The sequence below is a fragment of the Cervus elaphus genome, chromosome 20 (genome assembly GCF_910594005.1).
Source record: "Cervus elaphus chromosome 20, mCerEla1.1, whole genome shotgun sequence".
Taxonomy (NCBI): domain Eukaryota; kingdom Metazoa; phylum Chordata; class Mammalia; order Artiodactyla; family Cervidae; genus Cervus; species Cervus elaphus.
The window spans coordinates 87,626,369-87,649,181 of NC_057834.1; the positions used below are offsets into that span (position 1 = coordinate 87,626,369).

Consider the following 22,813-nt stretch of genomic DNA (forward strand, 5'->3'; position numbering starts at 1 on the left):
TATATGGTTGTCTCTGCCATATAAAAGTGAATTGCCTAGAAATTAGAATATATGTTAATATATACCAGATCAGTAATTGCATAGTAAGTGTGTAAATATATTCCAGTTAAGATATTGGAAAATACCTTGAAATATTAATAGCAGCTACAAGTGAGATTACTGCATGGCTAACTATATTAATCCACTATCATTACCATAATTAATTTGGTTTTGTGGTGGCTATACAGGTGAGATGAATTGGATTAAGAATTAGGGATTGATGACAGCAATAATCTCTGAAATCCCTTCCAGTATGTGATATTTCTTCTGATTCACCATCTTGGTTGGGTAAGGGAGGAATGGAAATGGCTAAATCCTTTTTTACCACAATGCTTTCTTACTCCATAGATCAGAAACTAATATGAGAGTTCTGCGAGTTCCTAAGTATCCCCTAATTAGCAGTATTATTGCTTAGTAAAGAATCCGCCTGCAATGCAGGAGACACTGGTTCGATTCCTGGGTCAGGAAGTTCCCCTGGAGAAGGGATAGGCTACTCACTCCAATAAAAGAGAGGAGTTTCCAGGATCTCTCAGCGGTAAAGAACTTGCCTGCAATGCAGGAGACACAGGTTCAATCCCTAGGGTGGGAAGATATTTTGGAGGAGGAAATGGCAACCCACTCCAGCATTCTTGCCTGGAAAATCCCATGGATAGAGGAACCCAGCAGGCTTGGCCATGGATAGGGGGACCCAGTCCATGGGGTACCAAAGAGTTAGACATGACTAAGCACACATGCACATATCTTACTTCTAGAAACACTATGAGACAACAGTCACTGCCAGATATTCTCACTGTAGACGTATTGCCCGTTTTGGAAATTATAATGACCTTAATTCTGACAGTTAAGTGCCACCATCTGGTACCTTTACTATTCCAGAATCATCATCCCCACTGATACCAGGAAGTTCTGTTCCATGGCAGCACTTCCAACAAACTATTATCAGGCTTTCCATTGATGTTACATACTCATATCACCAGTGCATTCTTTATTGCCTTTATGAACAGTCAGGTTGTGGGTTTCAGGTATTTTTAGCTATATTTATATTTCCTTCTCCTTGAACTCGCAGAGCCCTTCCTTAATAATACACCAAGGAAATCCTGATGTCATCTCCTGATTCACTATAGGCCATCATCATGCTTCAAGAAGTCATAATAACAGGTGGAACAAAACAGCAGAATATGTGTTGGAGTCAGGGTTGAAATAACTGAGATTTCTTAAGCTATTGGCAATATTATATAATTTAAAAGCTTGTAATTTGTAAAAGTTGTCACTTTTAATTTCAAATTATTTTGAATTCTGTGACTTAGTGGTATAATTTATTTTTTATTAATTTTTTTACGGTATACGTTAGAGTCTTCAAGAATAGTTGGTTTTGAATTAGAAACTGTAGACTTTAAAAATGCACAATGCGAAAGTTGCAAGTTAAGTTTAATTGGGGCAAAATGAAGACTATAACCCAGAAGACAACATCTCAGATAGTCTGAGAAACCACTCCAAGGAGGCAGGGGGAAGGTCTGTATATATGTAATTTTGATGAAGGGGGAGTTCATGCATTCAAACACACACATGCTAGTCATGAGGTACAGACATCACCATGAAGAGTTTAGTGCTTTTCTACATATGAGGAGATACAAGAATTGGGCTCATAAAATCAGGTCCTGAAAATAACTATCTGAAGACATGTTCTGCCAGTTTTTCCCAGAGCACAGAGTGCCTCATTTCGGCTCTCCACCTTGAACTCCTTTCAGGGGTTGTTGAAAACCAGCGCCTGTAGCAGCACATGATTTAATCCTTGTAGAGGTAAATGGCGAGTGCCAATTTGTAGTTGAAAAAACAAAGTTGAGTTTCAATTATGTCTCGACAATTCACTGGCTGTTTGACTTTATCCTTTCAAATCCATGTTTCCATTTGTTCATCTAAAATGAAGAGTAATTGTACCTTCTTTATGGATTTTTTTAAGATTGTTAAATGAGATAATATATGCAAAGCACTCAGAAGTGTGTAAAGTCATAAGAAATACTCCATAAATGATAGTTTTAGTTTACTGGAAGAAGCAAATCTTGATTCACAATTACTATAAATTTTCATAAATTTCATAATTTTTCTGTGTACTTACAGAGAATGAAGCCACGTTACCTTAATTTACGTCATTCTTAATTGCAACTTCCTATAAAGTATAAATTTAATTTATAAAAATATCAAAAATACCATTTATTTTGAGACCAAAATTGTGTAGTGTAGCAGAAATTGTATAAACTTTGGAGTTGGAGACCTCGTCCTTGTGTTTGAACTAATGCCAACTTGCTGAAAGAATTTGCCCATGCAACTCCTATTGCATTTCAGTTTCTTCATCTTTCAAGTGGAAACAGTGATCAGGCTTTTCATATTTATTGCTTTGTCATATTTTAACTAAATAACCTTAATCATACAGATTAATTTCTGTGTGGCTCTGTCTCAACATCTATGAATGGGGGATAATAACTCTATATGTCACTATGTTGTTGAGGAGTACATGAGATAAAAAAAGTTGAATACTTGGCAAAGTGCCTGGAAGGAAACCAGTGTTGAATATGTGTTATTGTGTCTGTTTATTATGTATTCACCCCTCAGGATTTCTGGGAGAAGGTAACGTGGTTTGTAGGTTAGAAATCATCTAAACCAATTTTGTTACTATTCCAATGACATCTAGATTTCAATAATCTTTTGCTAGATTAGTAAATAATCTAAATTTATGTTGAAAACACTTTGAGAAAAAATATAATTTCCTCATTTTTGATAAATTTTTATATACTTTAGTTTCTAATGCATAGTAATAATCACTTCAGATAATTGTGACTGGAAATTTAACTATGCAAATATTAAAGATATATTTAATGTTAAAAAAAATGGATATAATTTGGCTAACACAGAAAGACATCTGCTTTTCTTGCAACTATAAATCTATATTGCCTCCCAAAAAATGCATATTTATTACAGTTAAGTTCCAAAATGATTATTTGACTAAATATTTCTATTTAAAGTGAATTTGGAGTATTCACAGTAAACTTCACATTAAAATAAGGTAATCTGTTTTCTCTTTTCTTTTTCTTCTCTTGGGCTTCTGAGTAAATGTAAATTTGTTATAATCAATTTCCTGAGAAGTACATGATAGATAACACATTAGGCAGACTATTGGCTTTTGAAACATTTATAAACATAAAAGCTTCAGCATCTTATATGAAAAACTAATAGATTTTTAGGAAATTCTTCATAGTATTAACAATAATGAAATAAGAAACTATTCTGAAGTGCTTCTTAAAATGAAGACTATCAATTAATGGAAGACAGAATTGATAAAAATGGATGTATTACAAAAAAACAAATGGCATTGCAATGTAGAGAAAAGTGATTATTTTTAATCTTACTTAATTCCAATATTTTCTACTTTTCAGACATGTTCTCAGAACCAAAAATTGTATTAGAGTAAGTACTGTTTTATCTCAATTAATTATTGCATCTCATTATATTAGTATATAAAATATATAGTTTTTTATAATTAAATATAAAGTATGTAGGCATTTTAATGTAAGTATAGCTTTCACATTTGCCATATATTTGTTTCAGGAAAACAAAAGCACATTCATTATTTAAATCTATTCCTTATATTTCATTAAATGGAATTGAACATGCTTGTAAAGCTGGAGTTGTATTTTATTTTTCAGAACTTAACTTCCATAAGGGGATGACTTATAGTTCTAAATATGGAAAGATATTTCTATTGGATCACCACAACAGTACCTGGAAAAGATGGGATGAGGACAAAGAATAAAGTAGAAATCAGTGGCACAGATCTAAAATCCAGTCTTATTAAGATAAGAAAATATATTCAATTTGAAGATTGAAATTATCTTTCTGTACAACTTTTTTGAGTTTTGGAGAAATAATTAAGTTTCATTATATGTTTTGCTTATTCACACAGAATGTAACTAAGACTGTTACTTTTGTTATTTTCATTTCTTTCTGCAGTAGCCTAAATTCTATTTCACACTATTGCCAGGTAATTCTCAGTTCGAGTCAACCATGGGTTTGAGGAATTTCTTCTGCTTTGTGCTCAGGGAGACAATGGAGCATAATTTTGAATGCATAGCAGTTCATTACAAGATCAATTGTACCAAGTCATATATCCTCAGATTATTTAGTCAAGTCATTTCTTAAGCAGAAAACAGATGAATACAAAAGCAAATAGTTTAGTGCTATTTGATATTTAACAAAATTAATATAGTTCTCTGGTTTTGCATTTCAAGGAGTCTTACTACATATATATTCAACAAAGAAAAATGATATCCCTATTGCCTGTTGATATTGATGTTTCCTATCTTGCATTAAAATATGTCTTCATTCAAAATTCTGTACGGCAGAGAAATATACGAAAATAATCCCCTCAGTTTTTTTCATCATAGAAGCATTATTTGACTTGGGTAAATATGGAGGATCACAGAGTAATCATGCTTTATGAAAAGGATGTTTCATAACTCTATCTGCACCTATATCTCTATACAGATATTTATCTACAAGAAATCCTTCAGTAAATCTTTAAAATAAGTGTCCAGAGATAAGGGATCAGTATTTCTGTATCACCCATAAAGTTCTGCACATGAAACAGGTTGCAGCTCCAACCTAGACTGAGATATCTTTAAGATCACCTCTGGAGTTAATCTCTTTAGAGATCACCTCTGCAACAAAAGGGCCTCTTGATGAAAGTGAAAGAGGAGAGTGAAAAACTTGGCTTAAAACTCAACATTCAGAAAATTAAGATCATGGCATCCGGTCCCATCACTTCATGGCAAATAGATGGGGAAACAATAAATAGTAACAGACTTTATTTTCTTGGGTTTCAAAATCACTACAGATGGTGACTGCAGCCATGAAATTAAAAGATGCTTGCTCCTTGGAAGAAAAGCTATGACCAATCTAGACAGCACATTAAAAAGCAGAGACATTACTTTTCCAACAAAGATCCATCTAGTCAAGGTTATGGTTTTTCTAGTAGTCACATATGGATGTGAGAGTTGGACTATAAAGAAAGCTGACCACCAAAGAACTGATGCTTTTGAACTGTGGTGTTGGAAAAGACTCTTGAGAGTCCCTTGGACTGCAAGGAGATCCAACCAGTCAATTCTAAAGGAAATAAGTCCTGAATATTCATTGGAAGGACTGAGGCTGAAGTGGAAATTCCAATACTTTGGCCACCTGATGGGAAGAACAGACACAATTGAGTGACTGAACTGAACTGGAGTCAATATTCTCCTTCCTTTGAATTGTTTTTTCTCCTTTGTCTCTTACATCATTACTATAAAAAGGACTGAAACTGTTTAATAAGTTCATAAACAAACTACTGAGCTTGAACCTTGATAAATAGAATATTTCCTGTCATATCAGTAAATAAAGGATATCACAGTCATCAGCAATCACAAACAATCATGGACCATGAGCTGGTAAGTCCTGAGGAAACTAAGGAAGGAAAGAAAACCTGCCATCCAGCAGCCATCAGACTGCAACCACTCCCCACGGTTAGCCCTGAGGAACCCCAGGACATGGAAAACCAGGATAGTGGCCCAGATACTTGAGGTGTCAGTTCAGTACAGTTCAGTTGCTCAGTCGTGTCTGACTCTTTGCAACCCCATTGGACTGCAGCATGCCTGGCTTCCCTGTCCATCACCAACTCCCAGAGCATGCTCAAACTCATGTCCATCAAGTCAGTGATGCCATCCAACCATCTCATCCTCTGTTGTCCCCTCTTCCTTCTACCTACAATTTTTCCCAACATCAGGGTCTTTTCCAAGGAGTCAGTTCTTCACATCATGTGGCCAAAGTATTGTAGTTTCAGCTTCATCATCAGTCCTTCCAATGAATATTCAGGACTTATTTCCTTTAGGATTGACTGGTTGGATCTCCTTGCAGTCCAAGGGACTCTCAAGAGCCTTCTCCAACACCACAGTTCAAAACCATCAATTCTACAGCCCTAGCTTTCCTTATGGCCCAACTCTCACTTCCATACATGACTACTGGAAAAACCATTGCTTTGACTAGATGAACCTTTGTCAGCAAAGTAATGCCTCTGCTTTTTAATATGCTATCTAGGTTTGTCATAGATTTTCCTCTAAGGAGCAAATGTCTTAATTTCATGGCTGTAGACACCATCTGCAGTGATTTTGGAACCCAAGAAAATAAAGTCTGTTACTGTTTCCATTGTTTCCCCATCTATTGGCCATGAAGAGATGGAACTGGATGCCATGATCTTAGTGGAGAATTCTGACAAAACGTGGTTCACTGGAGGAGGGAATGGAAAACCACTTCAGTATTCTTGCCTTGAGAGCCCCATGAACAGAATGAAAATGCAGAAAGAAACGACAATGAAAGATGAACTCCCCAGCTTGGTATGTGCCTAATAGGCTACTGGAGATTAGTGGAGAAATAACTCCAATAAGAATGAAGAGATGGAGCCAAAGCAAAAGCAACATTCAGTTGTTGATGTCACTGGTGATGGAAGTGAAGTCGAATGCTGTAAAGAGCAATATTAGGAACCTAGAATATTAGGTCCATGAATCAAGGTAAATTGGAAGTGGTCAAACAGGAGATGACAAGAGTGAACATCAACTTTTTAAGAATCATTGAACTAAAATGGACCAGAATGGGTGAATTTAATTCAGATGACCATTATATCTACTGCTGTGGGCAAGAATCACTTAGAAGAAATGGAGTAGCCCTGATAGTCAACAAAAGAGTCCAAATGCAGTACTTGGGTGCGATCTCAAAAATGACAGAATGATCTCTGTTTTCAAGGCAAACCATTCAATATCACAGTGATCCAAGTCTATATCCCAACCAATAATGCCAAAGAAGCTAAAATTGAATGGTTCTATGAAGACCTACAAGACCTTCTAGAACTAACACACAAACAAGATGTCCTTTTCATCATAGGGGACTGCATTGTAAAAGTAGGGAGTAAAGAGATATCTGGAGTAACAGGCAAATTTGACCTTGGAGTACAGAATGAAGCAGGGAAAAGGCTAATGGAGTTTTGCCAGGAGAACGCACTGGTGATAGCAAACACCCTCTTCCAACAACACAAGAGAAGACTCTACACATGGACATCACCAGATGATCTATAATGAAACCAGATTGATTATATTCTTTGCCGCCAAAGATGGAGAAGCTCTATACAGTCAGCAAAAACAACACCGGGAGCTGACTGTGGCCCAGATCATGAACTCCTTATTGCCAAATTCAGACTTAAGTTGAAGAAAGTAGGGAAAACCACTAGACCATTCAGGTATGGCATAAATCAAATCCCTTATGGTTATACAGTGGAAGTGAGAAATAGACTCAAGGGATTATATCTGATAGACAGAGTGCCTGAAGAACTATGGACAGAGGTTTGTGACATTGTACAGGAGGCTGTGATCAAGACCATCCCCAAGAAAAAGAAATGCAAAAAGGCAAAATGGTTGTCTGGGGAGGCCTTACAAATAGCTAAGAAAAGAAGTTGAGGTGTCTATCAAAGGAATGATTCAATGAGCCCAGACTCATTCATCTCCCTATACATAGAAAAGTGCTGAATTCTGTAACTTTGAATATCTGATTTTCCTTAATTAACAATAATCTTTTGACTTTAGACTACCTGTCATTTGTTGTAAAACTTCTTTTTTAATTTTATGAAATGGATTGCTCATGTGCATTGTTTTATTCCTTCCTTTTTCATATATTAACACTTTAAAAGAGATTTCATGCCAGTCAGGATGGCTCTTATCCAAAAATCTACAAGCAATAAATGCTGGAGAGGGTGTGGAGAAAAGGGAACCCTCTTACACTGTTGGTGGGAATGCAAACTAGTACAGCCACTATAGAGAACAGTGTGGAGATTCCTTAAAAAACTGGAAATAGAACTGCCATATGACCCAGCAATCCCACTTCTGGGCATACACACCGAGGAAACCAGATCTGAAAGAGACACATGCACCCCAATGTTCATTGCAGCACTGTTTATAATAGCCAGGACATGGAAGGAACCTAGATGCCCATCAGCAGATGAATGGATAAGGAAGCTGTGGTACATATACACCATGGAATATTACTCAGCCATTAAAAAGAATTCATTTGAATCAGTTCTAATGAGATGGATGAAACTGGAGCCCATTATACAGAGTGAAGTAAGCTAGAAAGATAAAGAACATTACAGCATACTAACACATATATATGGAATTTAGAAAGATGGTAATGAGAACCCTATATGCAAAACAGAAAAAGAGACACAGATGTACAGAACAGACTTTTGGACTCTGTGGGAGAAGGCGAGGGTGGGATGTTTCGAGAGAACAGCATCGAAACATGTATATTATCTATGGTGAAACAGATCACCAGCCCAGGTTGGATGCATGAGACAAGTGCTCGGGGCTGGTGCACTGGGAAGACCCAGAGGGATGGGGTGGGAAGGGAGGTGGGAGGGGGGATCGGGATGGGGAACACATGTAAATCCATGGCTGATTCATGTCAATGTATGACAAAACCCACTACAATATTTAAAGTAATTAGCCTCCAACTAATAAAAATAAATGAAAAAAATAAAAAAATAAAAGAGATTTCATCTCAGCATATATACCACTTTCTATGAATTGTATCAACGCATTGCCTTATCCTTGGCTTTAGGTTGAATTTGGCCAAGAAGAGACATGAGAGGAAATCAGAGGGAAAGAGGAGAGTGAAGGTGAGATATTTAATCTCCCAAACCTCCCTGCACTTGATTGCCTCTGCTGACTCTGCTTCTACACTACTGGGCCTGGCTCCTTACAGGTAATCCTCTGCCTCTAGGTGCCAATAATACTTTCACTCATTCCTTCAGGCTCAGGGATGGTAATGACCTCTGCTTTCTGTCACTAATCCCCTGGTCCTGCCCTATTCCCACTATACCCTGAAGTTCCTTTTTTGCCTCACCCATATCTTTGTAAACAGACCTTTGATTATTTCCAACAATTGCTAATTTAAAAAAGCCATTTGTTGTTTGCTTTAGTTGTGTTTTACAAGATAAGGATTTCATTTTTATATGGGTACCCACGGACTCTCTAGAGAGGTTCAAGTATTTAAATAGTATCATTTTGGCAACTGTATGGAGAACAGACGACAGAGAGAAAGAGCTGGCAGAGAGAGATCAAGTGGATATTATAATAATCCAGATAAGAGATGAGGGTGGCTTGCAAGAAGTGGTCAAAGTAGATGTGAGGAAGTGGTTGAATACTTGATACATTTTTGAACAAATATGATAGGATTTTCTGATGGGCTAGTTTTAGGATCTGAGAGAAAGAGGGAACCCTCAAAATTCAAAGCTTTTCATCTTAGCATATAGAAGAATGTGCCTTTTACCAAAATAAAGAGCAGTTGACTTTAGAAAAAAAAATCAAATATTGGAAATATCTAATCAAATATACAAATCAAATTTGGAAAAATTCTAATTTTTCAGCATCATCTAGACATCCCAATAAATAAATATAAATCTGGGGTTCCAAGAAGTAAACGTACAAATCAAGAATACAGAATGACATTTACTGTAAGAAACTGGATAAAACTGATAACGTTATGTGTAAAAAGGGAAGGTAAGAGAACTAAGTCTTGGGACAAAGATATATGAGGGCAAAGACTGTAAGAAAAATAAAACCCAGCAAAGGACAAAATGTCAGAAGACTGGATTAAGAGAATAATCAATAGATTTTGAGAAGCTACATTTAAAAAGTGTTTCAAGAAAGAGAGGATGATGAATTTTATCAAATGATGTTTAGAAAGCAAGTTAGACTTGACCAATGAATTGGGCAGCAAGGAAGCCATTACTGGGTTTGACAAAAATATTGTATGGCAAGACTTCATTACAGAATGGAAAAAGTAGAAATACAGAGAGTAAAGGAAAATTACTCTTTCATGCGATTCTCATCAAGACTGACAAGCTCAAAAATGAACAGAAAAAGGGGAAACTGGAAAGTGATAAAAGGAAGATTGGTCTTGGTGTAGGAGAAAGTGAAATTATTCCTATGCATTTTTCTATACTCTTTTAAAAATAAAAAAGTAAGTTTTTTTGGCTGAGACTAAAGAGGGAATCCAACCAGTTCATCCTAAAGGAGATCAGTCCTGGGTGTTCATTGGAAGGACTGATGTTGAAGCTGAAACTCCAGTACTTTGGCCACCTGATGCGAAGAGCTGACTCATTGGAAAGGACTCTGATTCTGGGAAAGATTGAGGGCAGGAGGAGAAGTGGACGACAGAGGATGAGATGGTTGGATGGCATCACCAACACAATGGACATGGGTTTGGGTAGACTCCAGGAGTTGGTGATGGACGGGGAGGCCTCGCGAGCTGCGATTCATGGGGTCCCAAAGAGTCAGACACGACTGAGCGACTGAACTGGAACTGGAAAGAGGGGAAGTAAGGTTGAAGTTTTGCAGACACAGAAGAATGTGTTTAGTAGCCATCTTGAACAGAGGTCAGCAAATTTTTGTCTCAAAGAACCAGATATCAAATATTTTAGTCTTTGTGAAAAACACAGTCTCTGTCACAGTTACTCAACTTCAGTGTCACAGTGTAAACAAATAATCATGACTTGTGTCAATAAAATTTTAGTTATAAAAGCAGGCAGAGACATATTTTGCTCACAGAAGATAGCTTACTGATTCTTGATCTAGGAGAGTGAAAAAAATGGACAAGAGAAATGCATTAGTGTTTCCAGAAAGCTCTCAAGGCTGATTTGAGAGTATAATCATAAAGTGGAACCAGCCAGGATGGAGTGGTTCTCCCTTATTTGCTCCGATAATGCCCTGCTACACACTGTTGACACGGCATTTTATGTGACTGGCTCCATGCCCCTCCTTCCTGTTTGACACAACTTCAGAAGAGCCCAAGTTGGACCAGTTTTGTTCAACATTCAATCCCAGTTATGCACTGGAAACACCCCAAACTACTTGTTGAGTAAATGAGTGAGTTTTTTCAGTATTTAGAGTTTTATTTTACAGAGAAATCCTAATATTTTTATGCTCCAACTAACTACACTGTCTTATGGGAAACACAGTCATTTAAAGATTTTTCACTTGCTTTCTACAGAAAGAGTCAAATTGAAGATAGAAAAACAACAAGTTAAAATACAAAGTAGGGATCGGTTATAGTTTATGAGTGTTAATACACAGGTACAAATGCAAAACATGCTTTGATGTTGATTTGAACAAAACCACAAAATGACAGCTTGGAGACAATCAGAAAATTGCAACACAGACTGGATATTAAATAAAATAAATGACTGATTTTGTTAGGGTCATGAAAATGGCATTATGATTTTTTTTAATTCATCACTTATTAATGATAAGTTTGCTGTTGCTGTTATTTAGTCACTCAGCCGTGTCTGACTCTTTTGCGAGCCCATGACTGTAGACTGCCAGGCTCCCCTATAGATGGGATTTTCCCAGCAAGAATACTGGAGTGGGCTGCCATTTCCTTCTCCAGGTGATCTTCCTGACCCAAGAATTGAACCTACATCTCCTGCATGGAAGGGGGATTCTTTACCATGAAAACACCCAGAGACAAGGTACTGAATTACATATTTGTAAAACGGTTTGAGGCACAATATCTGGGATTTTAAAAAATATTCCAGGAAATAAAAGTAGAGGCGAGAGATAAAACGAGATTGTAAAGTATGAATATTTGTTGAAGCTGGATGATGCAATGTAAGGATTCATCTATACTATTGCCTCTTCTTTTTATGCTTAAAATTTCCATAATAAAATTTTAAAAAATAGACAAAATGAAAAGAACTGCTACGCACAAAGTTATTAAACTCCTAAAAAACTTTCATGCAAATCAAAGCTATTAATATAATTCATTGGGAGATTAATTCAGTTATAGTGATGGAGTATAATGGCAACTGGCCAAAAAATTACTTCGTTCTTTCACTTAATCTCATCAAGTCATTGGCAAAACAACTTGTCATCCTTGTCAATTTTCAGTATCCTGGGGGCCAAAACAGAAGAATTTATGTACTATATTAAAAATCATATACTGGATACATAGAACAGCAACTTGGAAATTTTTGAAAATGCCATCAAGAGCAAACACAGTTTGAAAAATTACTGTACTTCATATCAATTGTTGAAATTATATGAAGGGTAGTAAAATCACCCCATTCACTCCTAAAGAGCAATCTGTCTTGAAATCTGTCATGGAATAAGATACTTGTGGAATGTAGAAATTAATTTTTCAAATGACTGAGGTAATTGCAGCACAGATGTTAAGGTAAAAAGTCTCCTCCTTATGACATCATATTAAGCCATTTAATATTATAATTTGCATTTTGTAGGTGTGATGTAGAAATGTTCAGAAATACACTTGCTACAAGAATCTCTTCCATTGTTCTTGGCTTCCTTTGTGGCTCAGATGGTAAAGAATTCACCTGCAATGTGGGAGACCTGGGTTAGATCCCTGGGTTTGGAAGATCCCCTGGAGAAGGGAACAGCTACCCACTCCAGCATTCTGGCCTGGAGAATTCCATGGGCTATACAGTCCATGGGGTCACAAAGAGTTGGACACAACTGAGCAACTTCCACTCTTCACTTTCAAGGATGATTATTAAAATATAAACTAGTTTATGTGGCAGCCTGGTTAGGAGGGGAGTTTGGGGCAGAATGGATACATATATATGTATGGCTGAGTCCCTTTTCTGTCCACCTGAAACTATCACAACATAGTTAATTGGCTATACTTCTATATAAAATAAAAAATCTTTTTTAATTAAAAATTTTTATAAACTAGTAACCTGAAATATGGAGTAAAGGGCAAATAACTTTCATGAAGTGAACACTTTTTGATATTACCTAATCAAGGGTAACATTCATTCTTTCATTTAATATACAAATAATTTATTTTCATTATGATCTATCAAGTAGAAATTATCCTATAGATAAATTGATAACTAGAGTGTTTTAGGAAATTTTTAAAAGAAGGGCTCTGATTAAAGCCCAGATGTAAATGATTCCAACCTATTTGCTTAACCGCTGGTGTACATTACATTACCACATTTCTGAAATATCCATTGAGCCCTAAAAGAGTGATATATGCTCTGGTAAAGTTGCAGCTTGAGGTTTTAAAAGCAGAAAGTTTATCTAGGAACACTGGGTTTTTCATGTGTAGGCAAAATGTCTCAGTCCTTTGGGGGTACTGCAATAAAAATATCACAGACTACTGACTTATACAGTAAACATTTATTTCTCACAGTTTTGGAGGCTGAGAAGTCCAGGATCAGATTTAGTGTCTGGTGAGGACCTGTTTTCTGATTTGCAGATGGCTGCCTTCTCACTGTGTCCTCACACGGCAGAAGGGGCGAGAGAGTTCTCTAGGGAGGGTTGTGGGCGGGGGCGGTGTTCTTTTATAAGGGCACTCATCCCATTCATGAAGGCTCCACCCTCACAGCTTAATCCTCTTCCAAATGCCCATCTCCTAATACTGTCACACTAGGCATTAGGATTTCATCAAGAATTTTAGAAAAACAAAAACATTCCGTCCATAACATAGAGTCAGTCTTCATAATGATTCAGGGTCTGGTCCTTCATTGGGAGTTTCATGAAACTGTCAGGTCCACCAGATTTGACTGAATGCTTCACAAGCACAGACTCGGTAACAATTGGTCCTAAGTTAGTAATTAATTCAAAGGTTTCTGCCACACAACATTCCCCAACTCTAGTTTCAGTTCAGTTCCGTTCAGTTCAGTCGCTCAGCCATGTCCAACCTTTTGCGTCCCCATGAATTGCAGCACACCAGGCCTCCCTGTCCATCACAAACTCCCGGAGTTTATTCAAACACATGTCCATCAAGTCGGTGATGCCATCCAGCTATCTCATCCTCTGTTGTCCCCTTCTCCTCCTGCCCCCAATCCCTCCCAGCATCAGGGTCTTTTCCAATGAGTCAACTCTTCACGTGGGGTGGCCAAAGTATTGGAGTTTCAACTTCAGCATCAGTCCTTCCAATGAACACCCAGGACTGATCTGCTTTAGGATGGACTGATTGGATCTCCTTGCAGTCCAAGGGACTCTCAAGAGTCTTCTCCAACACCACAATTCAAAAGAATCAATTCTTCTGCACTCAGCTTTCTTCAACTCTAGTTTACATAGCTTTAAATAGTAGGAGCAGGGACTCAAGACACAGCCAAATAGTAATTGCTTCAGCTTGTCTCATAGCATGTACACCACAATTTCCACACCTCCCCTCCCTCCAATCCATGACCACCACCATGCAGACTGTGCTCCACTGCAAGAGATGTCAAAGTGGGTGAGGTTTATTTCAGTATAGAAAAAAAATATGCCCCCCTGGTCCCTGTCTAGCATTACCATAATTGTCACAAGATCCCTTTGAGAGACCTGGTATCTTCAATGAAAGAATATCTAACTATTTAGAAGAAAGATAGTACCACAAGCTCTAGATTGTTTCCAAGGTCATGTTTATATTGATCTTCATCTTTTCAGAATGTTAAAAACACTTTTCAGGCTTTGGTGTAATTTTATAATACATAGTGTACATTTTTCTAAAATTTTGGATATCATGTGAATAAAGAGATGCATATGTTGTACATGTTTTATATACACACACACACACACACACACACACACACATATTATATATATATATATATAATGTTTTCCCTTCTGTAATATAAATTATGGACCTTGGTTGATAATCATATATCAATATAGGCTCACTGACTATAACAAATGTACCACTGTGGTGTGGGACATTCATAGTGTGGAAGGTTATATGCGTGTAGAAACAGAAAATATATGGAATTATCTCTGCTTTCCACACAATGAACTTTGCAGTGAACTTAAATTTACTCTAAAAAAATAAAGCTTATTAATTTAAAAATTTGTCAAAGGATTTTATCCTTCAAACACTAATAATTAGTTGTTAACTTCATTAATAATTTTCTTTATCCCCATATTTAATGAACTATTTGTATATAGATCTGGTCATAATAAATTAAAGTGGAGTTTAAGGCATTTTACCAAATATTTCTCATCTTTTATAAAGTTAAACTCAAAATTCATTTTTGTTAAGGTAAAGTAACCTATATGTAAATTATGCATCTTTCTCATAAGAAAATACTAATCTCTCATCTTCTGTTGGTGACTTTTGGGTTCAGAGATAAATACAAATTTATTTTTCTTTCCAACAGAAATAAACAACTAAAGGAAATGTTTTCATAATATTTTCAGATTTCCTGTTGTCTCCATAGATTATATCCAGATGAACTTTGTAATTCAGAGCAAACCAATTATTTCAACCTTTTCATATGCTTATATTTTAGAATCAGATCAGTGAACTAAACTGATTAATGGGTAAGTTCAAAAAGAGATCAAAGTTTTTAATGAAGAAAATTTCCAGTAGAGTAGACCAAAAGACTAAATTGAATCTAATTCTAGGAAGAAAATCAAATACAACTGCAGTTTAAACAATAGCACATCTATTAAACTGTAATGCACAGGATTCAGTTCTATTTTAGACTCCTTGAGGATTATTTACAGAAATTAAAATCTTATTTAAACCATTTAGTGCTCAAAAGCACAATGCTTAAAAGAAATATAAACAGTCAGTTCAGTACAGTTCAGTTGCTCAGTCATGTCTGACTCTGCGACCCCATGGACTGCAGCACGCCAGGGCTCCCTGTCCATCGCAACTCCCAGAGTCTACTCAAACTCATGTCCATTGAGTCAGTGATGCCATCCAACCATCTCTACCTCTGTTGTCCCCTTCTCCTCCAACCTTCAATCTTTCCCATCATCAGGCTCTTTCCCAATGAGTCAGTTCTTCTCATCAGGTGGCCAAAATATGGGAGTTTCAGCTTCATCATCAGTCATTACAGTGAATATGCCGAACTGATTTCCTTTAGGATGGACTGGTTTGATCTCCTTGCAGTCCGAGGGACTCTCAAGAATCTTCAACCCAAAAGTTCAGAGCATCAATTCTTTGGCTCTCAGCTTTCTTTACAGTCGAACTCTCACATCCATACATGGCTACTGGAAAAGCCATAGCTTTGTCTAGATAGAAGCTTGCTGGCAAAATAATGTCTCTGCTTTTTAACATGCTGTCTAGGTTGGTCATAGCTTTTCTTCCAAGAAGCAAGTGCCTTTTTTAATTTCATAGCTGCAGTCACTATCTGCAGTGATTTTGGAACCCCAAAATATAGTCTGCCACTGTTTCCATTGTTTCCTCATCTATTTGCCATGAGGTGATGGGAGCAGATGCCATGATCTTAGTTTTCTGAATGGTGAGTTTTAAGCCAACTTTTTCACTCTCCCCTTTCACTTTCATCAAGAGGCTCTTTAGTTCTTCTTCGCTTTCTGCCATAAGGGTGGTGTCATCCACAAATCTGAAGTTATTGATATTTCTCCCAGCAATCTTGATTCCAGCGTGTGCTTCATCCAGCCCTGCATTTCTCATGATATATTCTGCATATACGTTAAATAAACTGGGTGACAATATACAGCCTTGACGTACTCCTTTCCCGATTTGGAACCAGTCTGTTGTTCCATGTACAGTTCTCACTGTTGCTTCTTGACCTGAATACAGATGTCTCAGGAAGCAGGTCAGGTGGTCTGGTATTCCCATCTCTTGAAGAATTTTCCACAGTTTGTTGTGATCCACACATCAAAGGCTTTGGCATAGTCAATAAAGCAGAAGTAGATTTTTTCTGAAACTTTCTCGCTTTTTCAATGATCCAATGGGTGTTTGCAATATGATCTCTGGTTCCTCTGTCTTTTTTTAAATCCAGCTTGAACATCTGAAAGTTCATGGTTCACATACCGTTGAAGCCTGGCTTGGAGAATTTTGAGCATTACTTTGCTATCTTGTGAGACGAGTGCAATTGCGCGGTAGTCTGAGCATTCTTTGGCATTGTCTTTCTTTGGGATTGGAGTGAAAACTGACCTTTTTAGTCCTGTGGCCACTACTGAGTTTTCCAAATTTGCTAGCATATTAAGTGAAGCACTTTCACAACATCATTTTTTAGGATTTGAAATAGCTCAACTGGAATTCCATCACCTCCGCTAGCTTTGTTCCTAGTGATACTTCATAAGGCCCACTTGACTTCATATTCCAGGATGTCTGGCTCTAGGTGAGTGATCACACCATCATGATTATCTGGGTTGTGAAGATCTTTTTTGTATAGTTCAGTGTATTCATGCCACCTCTTCTTAATATCTTCTTCTTCTGTTAGGTTCATACCATTTCTGTCCTTTATTGTGTCCATCTTCGCATGAAATGTTCCCTTGGTATCTCTAATTTTCTTGAAGAGACCTCTAGTCTTTCCCATTCTATTGTTTTCCACTATTTCTTTGCACTGATCACCGAGGAAGGCTTTCTTATCTCTCCTTGCTATTCTTTGGAACTCTGCATTCAAATGGCTGTATCTCTCCTTTTCTCCTTTGCCTTTCATTTCTTTTCATTTCACAGCTGTTTGTAATGCCTCCTCAGATAACCGTTTTGCCCTTTCCATTTTTTTCTTGGAAATGGTCTTGATCCCCACCTCCTGTAGTGCCATGAACCTCCATTCACAGTTCTTCAGGCACTCTGTCTATCAGATATAATCCCTTGAGTCTATTTCTCACTTCCACTGTATAATCATAAGGGATTTGATTTATGCCATACCTGAATGGTCTAGTGGTTTTTCCTACTTTCTTCAACTTAAGTCTGAGTTTGGCAATAAGGAGTTCATTATCTGAGCCACAGTCAGCTCCTGGTGTTGTTTTTGCTGACTGTATAGAGCTTCTCCATCTTTGGTGGCAAAGAACATAATCAGTCTGGTTTCGGTATAGACCATCTGGCGATGTCCATGTGTAGAGTCTTCTCTTGTGTTGTTGGAAGAGGGTGTTTGCTATGACCAGTGCGTTCTCTTGGCAAAACTCCATTAGCCTTTTCCCTGCTTCATTCTGTACTCCAAGGTCAAATTTGCCTGTTACTCCAGGTATTTCTTGATTTCCTACTTTGGCATTCCAGTCCCCAAAAATGAAAAGGACATCTTTTTTTGGGTACTAGTTCTAGAAGGGCTTGTAGGTCTTCATAGAATTGCTCAGCTTCTCAGCATAACTGGTTGTGGCATAGACTTGGATTACTGCGATATTGAATGGTTTTCCTTGGAAACAGAAAGATCATTTCTGCTGTTTTTGAGACTGCATCCAAGTACTGCATTTTGGACTCTTTTGTTGACTATGATGGCTACTCCATTTCTTCTAAGGGATTCTTGCCCACAGTAGTAGATATAATGGTCATCTGAGTTAAATTCACCCATTTTAGTCCATTTTAGTTCACTGATTCCTAAAACGCCAATGTTCACTCTTGCCATCTCCTGTTTCCAATTTACCTTGATTCATGGACCTAATATTCCAGGTTCCTATGCAATATTTCTCTTTACAGCATTGGACTTTACTTTCATCACCAATTACATCCACAACTGGGTGTTGTTTTTGTCTTGTCTCTGTCTCTTCCTTCTTTCTGAACTTATTTCTCCACTGATCTTCAGTAGTATATTGGGTATCTATCAATCTGGTGAGTTCATCTTTCAGTGACCTATCTTTTTGCCTTTTCATACTGTTCATGGGGTTCTCAAGGCAAGAATACTGAAGTGGTTTGCCATTCTCTTCTCCAGTTCATCACTGAAACTTTCATGAACATTATATGATTATATATAACATTATATGAACATTATTGAAACTTTTAAAGCATAGAAATTTGAAATGAGTAGACCTAAGAATTGTCCCTCCCCCATTCCAAAATGATTATTTTCAGAAGCATCAGTTTATTTATTTTTCTGAATTAATGAATTAAATGTCTCTCTTCCATAATCCCTTACCCTCAGTGGGAATTATTAACCTGAGGGGACAGAGGTGGAGTTGACTGCCAAGAACATATAGAAGTAAAGTACTTGATCAATTCCTTCTCAAGCACTTCTTCCTATTTCCGTAGTAGAAGAAGGCAAGAATTGTGACTTCGATCTAAGCAGAACTAAATTTCAAACGTTCCATCTCTTGTGTTTTTTAGAGCAATATTGGAGACTACAAAGAATGGGAGTCAGTGCCAAGATTCCTGGTGCTGTGTTCAAGTTCCAAAATCTGTAAAGATTAGTAAACCCCAAATAAAGAGTCCCAGAAGATCTGACGCAAAGATTTTTAAGTTATCACTTAGATTGAAATACATATATATTGCCTACTCTTGTTTCTTCTGGGTTAAATAACCACTTGATTTCTATCATCTCTGTCCCCACTGAAAACCAGCATCAGAAACAATGTTGTCTCTGAGATGAACAATTTATACATTTTCAGTAAATATGTAATTTCATAGGTAAGGTATTTTATTTTTCATATATCTTTTAAGATAAATGTACATCATATAATTGAATATTATGATTATTATTCATTAACTATCCATTTAAGGTGCTATTTTTGAGAGTGAGCACTTGGACTCACTAAATTATTTTCCTTATCAACACAGCCAGGTCCAACTTGTTTTCCAGTATCACAGTAATTTAACAGCTGAGCTAGCAGCAAGACATGGGCCAGAGCTACAAGGAAAGTGAGAGCCACAGTCCTTCAGCAAAAGCTAAAATGCTGCTTTTACATCTCACAATGGTTTTGCAACTGCCATTCATTTAATCCCTACAGAATGCTTGTGCCCAATTCAGCTATTTTCTGTTTTTTTATACATAATCTGGTACCTTTTAACAAAATAAATGTGACTTTTCAATAAAGAGCCAACAGTTAATCTTTTGCTAATGGCTCACCCTATACATCTATGTCTGTCCCTCATAACTAGGCAAAGTTCTTCTATATCTTGAGTAATAATCATTTCTTAACAAGTCTGGAACAAGGATAATCATGGGGAATGCAAACCAAACAGGGATCTTCAGTTGTCAAGATATTCCTTTTCCCAGATAGCCAGTTTAACTTTGTTTGGTTGATTTTTAAAACTGGTTTATAGGGAAAAGCCACAAAATGGGCATTTTCTAATGCTGCTATGCTGTTCACAATTCTTTGCTAAAAGAGATCCTGAAAACAAAGTTAAGTGGGAAGCCACTGGATGTGACAAATTCTTGATACATTAAAGTGCTAGTGTTAGTTGCTCAATCATGTCCAACTCTCTGTGACCCATGGACTGTAGCCCACCAGGCTCCTCTGTTCATGGAATTCTCCAGGAAAGAATTACTGGAGTTGCCTTTCCCTTCTCCAGGAGATCTTCCCAATCTTGGGATTGAACCCGGGTCTCATGCATTGCAGGCAGAGTCTTTACTGTCTGAGTCACCAGGGCAGCTTCCAAATAGAAGGTATTCATTATATCTTAAAGTACAATAATTCCAAATAGTCTTCAGTGTTATGTCAATTTCAGAAGAAAAAAAAAAAAAGAAGAATATCTACCTGCAAATGTACACATTTATTCTGTGCTAAAATATTTTTGGCTAGACATTAGACACACTCCTGAAGTGTGTGTTAATTGTCAGATCATGTCGACTTTATAAAAAGAATACATCGTTGAACTTTATATGTTATTTTAGTTACCTACTGATGCATAGCCAACTACCTCAAAACTTAGTGCTTAAAACAGGAAACATTTAGAGTTGATTGCCACTATTTACGAGTAGTTACATTTCATAAAGTTGCTGCAAACACAGATGCAGTGAATGCTGAAACATTGCTCCTGGGGGAACATAGGCTTAGATTGCTACAAGCCTCTAGTCACAAACTGTTCATCAACTTAGAATCAATATATAACTTTGTCATGTTATTATTGGTTGAAAACAACTTGTTTAGTATATATTGTTGATTCATTAGCATTCAGCTAGTGGGTCACTCAGTGGACATGAGTATGAACAAGATGCTGCTGCTGCTGCTGCTAAGTCGCTCCAGTCGTGTCCGACTTTGTGCGACCCCATAGACGGCAGCCCACCAGCCTCCACCGTCCGTGGGATTCTCCAGGCAACAGTACTGGAGTGGGTTGCCATTGACTTCTCCATGAGCAAGATAGAGGGGAGATATTATCCAGGAGATAATAAAGGACAGGAAAGCCTGGCATGCAGCAGTCCATGGGGTCACAAAGAGTAGGACATGACCTAGTGACTGAAAAACAAAGTGGCTGATAAGCACTATAATTCATGCCTGAAAGACGTTTGTCTAACACTTTTATTTTCTCCAAAAGACACATCACAGCCTTCTTGTGCTTAGGAACACTAGACACATTTTAGCACTTTGCTTGGGGCCATTGTAAACAACAAAATCACCATCAAAAAGCACCAAAATGTGAAAAACGCCAACCCAAAGCCCCAAATAGACCATGAAAAGACACATGTTTACAGTATGACACCTGATAGGAACAGGCAGAGATGCCCTTCTTTGATCCTAACTGGGACATGGCACATTGGGCCACTCACATTTTTCACTGCTCTGCAAAGGTCTGTAAAATTGCCATGAGTATTGATTTTGTGGTTATGGATATATTTTAGTGAGTAGGAAAATTTGCAAATAGAGAATCTGTGAGTAATGAGAACTGATTGTATTTTGCAGCCTCTGAGGGACAGGAATCTGGGAGTAGCTTAGCTAACTCTTCCTCATTCCTCAGAACTGAGTCTATACGACACCTCCCAGAAGCTTGTCCCAAGTCCTCTCCTTTTGTCTCTAGTGTCCACTTTTATCATATCACTTGCTAGACTAAGCCGTAATGTCATGGTAGCTAGTCTTTCTCAATACTCAACTGTAAGTTCCTTTGGGGCAAGAGCTGTGTCTTCCTCCTCATTATATTTGTCTATCAAGTATTTAAGGAAGAAATAAGACCTATTATACACAAACTTTCAGAAATTAGTGGTAGAGAGAGCACTGTACTCCCATTGTATTTTATAAAACCAGATTAACTTTGTGGTGAAATATTACAAGAAAAAAAAAATCAGGTCAATATCTCTCACAAACACAGGTTCAAAATTTCATAATAAAATATTAATGAATTCAATCAATCCATGTATAAAAAGAAAAATGTTACAAAAACCCTAATTTAGCCCATAAATTTAGTTTGATATTTCATTCAAAAGTCAATGTAACTCAAAGAATTAACAGAATAAAAGAGAAAACCATATAACTTTCATAATGCAGAAAAAGAAAAATATCAACATCCATTCATCATATTAAAAAACAATACATCAGCTTTGCACAGTGGCAGTATCATAGCCAATGAGGTTTATCTGAGGTGTGATTATTGCTAATTGAAAACTAAAAAACAATACTTCAAACTAAAAATAGAAAGAAACTTCCCCTTAATGCAAGAAGGGAAACTTAAGAAAAGTCTAATGCTGACATCACAATTGATGAAATATTGAACATTTCTGAGAGAGGAAAAAAAGCCAAGATATTCACTCTTACTACTTCTGTTCAGCACTATATTAGATATCCAAGCCAGTGCAGTAAAGTAAAAGTGTTTAAAAATAAGTAAAAGCCCTAAAATCTAGAAATAAGTAAAACTGTCCTTGTGTGAAAGTGTTATGATTATATATAAAACTCTATGTAGTCTACAAAAGAATGGCTAAGATTAATAAATGAATTGATCAGGATCACAGGATTCAAAATAACCATATGAAAATGATTTCTATTGCTCTCTGCTAACAATAATGGCATCCCTAGTGGCTCAGAGGGTAAAGAATCTGTCTGCGATGCAGGAGACCCAGGTTTGACCTCTGGATGATCTCTTG

At 37.0% G+C, this 22,813-nt stretch overlaps 1 pseudogene; it reads left to right on the forward strand.

Moving 5' to 3' along the window:
* Window positions 1-22,269: 22,269 nt before the first annotated feature.
* Window positions 22,270-22,394, forward strand: LOC122678411 (annotated as a pseudogene).
* The last annotated feature ends 419 nt before the right edge of the window (window positions 22,395-22,813 follow it).